The following is a 6,177-nucleotide window of genomic DNA, read 5'->3' on the forward strand; positions in this document are numbered from 1 at the left end:
CCTATGATGAGCCTTAGCAGAAAAGGAAAGCGTTCTTTCTCCACTTCTCCCACCCCTAAGCATGGTGGCATGCTTCGCCAGAATATTCTAGGTCCATTAAAAAAAAGAGAAGGCAAAGGCACAGTCACAGCAGTACGCAGATGTGTGCACCTTTAAAACCCAACAGACTTAAAGAAACTTGTATCATCAAACAGGGAAGAGATGAAGTAAGGAAGGACCCTACACATCGGGCTCACCACAAGATGACAAAGCCGTTGTCCCATTCCCCTCTTCACTTCACCAAGTGATTTCTTGATTGTCACCAGCCCCACTCATCTGTCAGGAATCTTCTTTCCGTTTTTGTTAAACCATGGCAGCTCCTCACTGCCGACCTCCCAGAAGCCCGGTGTCTACTGGATGCCTTTGGAAGCCAATGCCATCTCACCCAGCAAAATGCTTCCTTTCGATCTGGAATCACATTAATTTTCCTCTTATCTCTCACACTGCTCCTTCTCAGTTTCTCTTTGACCTCTTAGAAGCCTACGTCTTCTAAGGACGTTTTATCTTTTCATCTTGCTGACCTGGGAGTGAAATCCTGGCAACTTACGAGGTATATGACCTTGGGCAACACACTTACCCTCCTCCAGCCTCTATGCATTCAATGACAAAATGGAGATGATTATGGCACCAGCTTCAGTGGACTGTTATGAGCATCAAAAAGGGCAATGTCTGCACATGGCCTAGTATGTCACACAGCACAGGGCCAGCACGGAGGAATGTGCGGCCGTCGCTTGCATTGTGCCTTTGCAAGAGCAGTTCTCTTTTTTTAAAAAAAACTTTTTCCCTAAGTTACTGGGGTACAAGCGGTATCCGGACTGCCACCTCCTCCCTGGTCAGCTTGTAGAGCATCAACTTATCTTTAAACGTCTCCTCAATTACTGTTTCTCAGAGAAATGAGATCAGCTTCCTCCTTCTCCTACCATAGAACTGAGTGAACTGCCCTCTCACAAGCCCCCAATGGCATTTTGCTTGTCTCTCTAGCGCCGTGATTATTTTATTGCTTTTGAGCTCCGTTACTTATTATATTTGGTGATCTTCTTCCGTAGACTGTAATATCCTTTTTTCTGACACAGTCTCATCTGTTGCCCAGGCTGGAATGCAATGGTGTGATCTTGGCTTACCACAGCCTTGACCTCCAAGGCTCAAGGGATCCTCCCTCCTCAGCCTCCCGAGTATCTGGAACTACAAGTGCATGCCACCAGGCCCGGCTAATTTGTGTATTCTTTTTTGTAGAGATGAGGCTTTGCCATGTGAACTCCTGGGCTGAAGTGATCCACCCGTCTCAGCCTTCCAAAGTGCTAGAATTACAGGGTGCGAGCCATCGTGCTCTGCTGTGTGGAAGATTCTTAAAGACCAGAGACTGTCTTGTCCCCAGCTCAGGGTAAATGGAAAACCGATGCATGTTTATGACTGTAGTAGCTATCTATAGCTGTGTGACAAATTACTCTAAAACTTAGCGGCTTGTATTAGTCTGATAGAGCTACCACAAGAAAACCTCACAGACCATGTAGCTTAAACAACAGGAGTTAATTTTCTGGCAGTTTTGGAGGCTGAAAGCCCAAGATAAGGGGTTAGCAGGTTTGGCTTCTCCTGAGGACTCTCTCTGTGGTTTACAGACAGCTGCCGTCAGGCCGTGTCCTCACACGGGCTCTGGGCACAGGTCCGTATCCTAATCCCCTCTTCTTGAGGCATCAGCTCCACTGCATCAGGAGCCTACCCCATGACTGCATTTAACCTTAACTCCCTTTTAAACACACCGTCTCCAAATGGACAGTACCACTGGGGATCAGGGCTTCCACACAGGAATTCAAGGGGAACACAGTTCAGTCTGTAAAGCAGCTCAAACAACACGTGTCACCTCCGTTATCATGGACCAGAGATCTGGACATGACTCAGGTGGTCCTTGGGCTCAGAGCCTTTCCCAGGCTGGGACCAGGGTGTCATCCAGGCTGATGTCACCTTAGCGCTCCCCTGGAGATGGCCACCTCCAGGCTCACACATGTGGCTCCTGTCAGGCTTCACTTTCTTGAGAGAATTGAGCTGGGGGTCTCAGCTGGGGACTGGCTGAAGCCTGCCCTTGGCCTTTTGTCCTGTGAGTTTTCTAGCTGGGTCTGTCAGGGCAAGAATTTGGGAAGAGACAAGTGGAGGGGAGGACAGAGAGAGAAAAGAGGGGGGAGAGAGAGAGAGAGAGAGAGAGAGAGAGAGAGAGAGAGCAAGCCAGCAACACAGAAGTCCCAGTCCTCTGTGACCTGATCTCAGAAGTAAACCCATCGCTCCTGCCACACATACCCTATTCCTCAGAAGCACATCCCTAGCTCCAGCCCACACTGGAGGGAAGAGGATCATTTAAGGCCGTGAAAGCCGGACATGGGAATCCCTGGGCTTCACTGTGGGGTGCCCCCTGCCACAAACATCGGCCCCTCCCAGCCTGGGGACAAGGTTACACAGGAAACAAGGAGGTATTGCTTGACTGTGTTGAAAGAGGTGATGATGATGATGGTGTTGGCACAACAGTTCCATTTCTGTCACGTTTAAAATGTATGAGGTACATTCTTAGAGAATGTTTCTGAGAAATCACACTTTTGACAGAACACATAGCCCCGATCTCAGGAGCTGAGTGAAGCTGGAAATCACGGAGGGCTGTGCGGGCAGCACTCACACCCGCCGCCTGTTTGAAGCAGCAAGAGTGTTGTTCCTCCTTTGGGGTGCAGGTTTGTGTGAGCAGGCCTGAGCAGCAGGCTGTAGAGATGCTTAGAAAGGAGCCTCTGAGGGGGCAGGGGGTTCCCTGCAGGCTTAGCCGGGAAGGGCCAGAGGTCGGCTTGCTTTGTTTAAGATTAAAGTGACAGGCACACGCCTGCTCCGAGTGTCTTTTCTAACAGCCGTGCGCTGAGCCTCGGGTTGTAGATTCTATGGCCACGTATGACACATCATAATTAGTTAGAGCTATTAAATATTTGTCATGAAATGTTTAACATTTGCCATTCATTCCATATGAATTAATTATATACAATGTCTTCGTTTGCCAAGAACTACATGCAGGTGAAGCTCCTAGCATTACAATAGCTGCCCCCATGTAAGTAGGGTTATGAAAGATCAGGATAAATATTTAATTTTAATGCTGTTTGTGAGCGTTCTCTGATTATCCAGGGGTCTTAGGAGCTCCTGACAATAAACGTGTTGCGTAGAATATGTCACCCAGGCAAAGCAAAACTTTCTTCAGTACTTGTTGTGGGGTAGCTCGTGTCTCCCAGATGCGTGCTGGAGTCCTAACCCCCATGTCCCCAGAATGTGGATAGTCTTTGCAGAGGGGATCAAGTACAGATGAGGCCATGAGGATGGGCTCTAACCCCTCGTGACTGGGGTTTCTAGATGGAGAAACTTGAACCCGAATGCACACAGGGAGAATGACTTGTGGAGATAGAGGTGCAGCTCGGGGCGAAGCTTCCCAGAGCCGAGGAGCCCACAGAGGCCAGCAGACCCCCAGAAGCTGGGAGGGGAGTGGAACGGATGCCTCCTGCAGCCCCTTGCTCTTGGGCCTTTGCCCTCCGGAGCTGGGGGGCAATGGCTTCTACAGCTCAGGCCCTCCGTCGGGTGGTTTGCCTGCACCAGTCCTGGGAGTTTCACAAAACACCTCTGCCTCCAGCCAGTGGGCGTGGCTCTGGAATTGAGGGCTGCACTTATTTTGCGACAATCTCTTTAGCCCTTTGACTCCTCCCTTTTGTATTAAATCCCTCACAGACCCCATCTGCAGAACGCTGCTGTGGGCCTCCATTTCATTATGTGGTTTCATTCCCGGAATTAAGGGGAGTAAATCTTCAAGGATTTGGCCTTTGAATGGGCCTCTTTTTTGTTCTTCTCTAACCTTCTCACTTGTCTAATATTGCCCACAGCTTCTTACTAAGGCTGAACATTTAGCGTTAGGATGACCCCGCATGAAGGAATTTATAGTAACGCCAAGTCCTAACCATGCCTTAAGTGAAGTAAAGATTAAATGAAAAAAAGAGAACCTTGTAAATATTTGCCCTGATATCATAACAGACTGAAACAAAGATTTCTCTTTTAAAAAAAAAAAAAAAAGAAAAAGACAAGAAAATACAAAGAGATGTATTGTTTGATTGATTTGCTCACTGTACAAGCATATTTTTAGCATGAATTTTGGACCAGATATTGTACTAGGTATGGCAGATAGGAAGAAAAATGGAAAATTCTCAGTTGAGTGTTTCCAATGTGTCTTTTGCCTCATCACTCATGTACTTTCTGGAGGCATCTCCTCCAGAGCAGCTAACTGGGGGCACCAAGAAGAGGGCAGGCCTCCCTCGGGCTCTGGGGTGGTTTGGAGCCTGGGAGGTGACCTGTACACACTGAAGGAAATGGGGCCGGAAGTCATGACTTGGATAACTCCAGCAAAACCGGTGCCTTGCCTACCGCAGAATGACCTCCACTGATCCTCTACCCTGCCTAACCTCGTCAGACACTTCTCAGTTCTCTACTCCCTCCTGTGCTTTAAGCTTTGCCATATCTATCATCATCCTTCCTTATTAAATCAACTCTAGTGCCTGTTAAAAGTTGCCATCGAAAAAGACCATAGTTAATAACAATATGTTGCATATTTGAAAACTGCTAACAGGGAGGATTTTGAGTGTTTTCACCACAAAACCTATGTGAGACAATACATATATTGATTAGCTTGATTCAGCTGTTTCCTCCTGGGTACCATGTTGTACACCATAAATACAGTATATACAATTTCATTTGTCAATTCAAATAAATAAAAAGAAAGACCTCTGTGTGTGTCTGCATGTGTGCAGCTGGCCTCGTATATTTGTTCCTTATGTAAAACTTCTGCAGCTGATGTTTTAGGACCAGAGCAGGCTGATTCTTTAAGACCATCGTCATAGCAATAAGTTACCAGAATGCTAATTTATAGTAAAGAAGCCCCCGCCAGTGGTGTGGCAAAGAGCCACAGGCTGGCAGAGTGCAGATAGCACGCTGCAGAGGAGACCGTGCCGTCCTCTGTTCCAGTTTCTCTGGTGCCCTGATTTCTCACAGTCTTGGCCCAGTGTGTGTTGTTTTCGTCTCCATCCGGGCAGCAAGTGCTGTAAAGAGTAGAAAATGCCAGAATCTGTCGGTGGCAGCAGAGGCAGTGGCAAAAATAGAAAAATCCATTCAAAGTATGTGGGTCACCAGTCTCAGAATTCCCAAATCAGAGCAGCCCGAAAGGAGGGACTCAGCAAAGCCCCACGCCCTCCCCACCCTCCACCTGCTGAGTGGGAGGATGGGCACCTGTGCCTGGTGGGTTCCCCTCCGTGCGGCCACTGTGCCTGACCGCCCTCCTGATGGGGACTCCCTCACTCCCTGCTTGTTCATTCTGCAGCCTCCTCAGGGCCCTGGGGATCCAAGCAGGGTAATGACTGTGCCTCCTTATCAGACATGAGGGCTCCTATCTCTTCCAGGCACCTGCACCCAAGAGGGAGAGAAGCCGGTGATGCACATCCCATGCAGGCCCAGGAAAGGGCTTCCTGGGGATTCCAAGTCCTTCCAAAATCCAGAGGGAAAAGGTCTCCCTTTTCTGTGCTCTCCCTGCTTGACTCTGCAAGCCCATGCGCCTCTGGCAGTGTCCTGAAAGTGAATGACGCTCAATCCTGATTGTACCACCCTTTGTGGAAGTGTGGCCTCAGCTTGCAGGCCAACGGCACAGAAATCTGAGTTTTCTGAGATGGCCCAGCACCCCTCCATCATCTCATTAGGGAGATACCTCCTGTGTAACAGTGGAGAGGCAACGACGGGGGCACTGCACAGACACAAACCAACAACCTGCTCCATGTGGTGTTATTCGTGTGCCCCTAAAACTGGAGGGGGGAGATCTCCAGGAAGTCACTGGCGGGAGGGGACGATGTCTCCCACTGTAGTCAGCTTGTCCTCGGCCAGAAGTGTTTCCCAGTTTCTGGGATTGCTATTGCAAACTGCATGCTCTCCTCCTGTGCTCACCCACTGTTTTCCAAAAATCGCTTTCCAGGATAATGAGTAGCCAAAGGAACACTGCTTGGATTCCACACTGCTAAGTCTCCCGGCCCAGTGGCACTCCACCCCTGTTCCCCTCATTTCTTTCCACCTCTGTCTCATAAGAAAGCAGGGGCA

This window comes from Callithrix jacchus, chromosome 1, assembly GCF_049354715.1.
Source record: "Callithrix jacchus isolate 240 chromosome 1, calJac240_pri, whole genome shotgun sequence".
Lineage (NCBI taxonomy): Eukaryota > Metazoa > Chordata > Mammalia > Primates > Cebidae > Callithrix > Callithrix jacchus.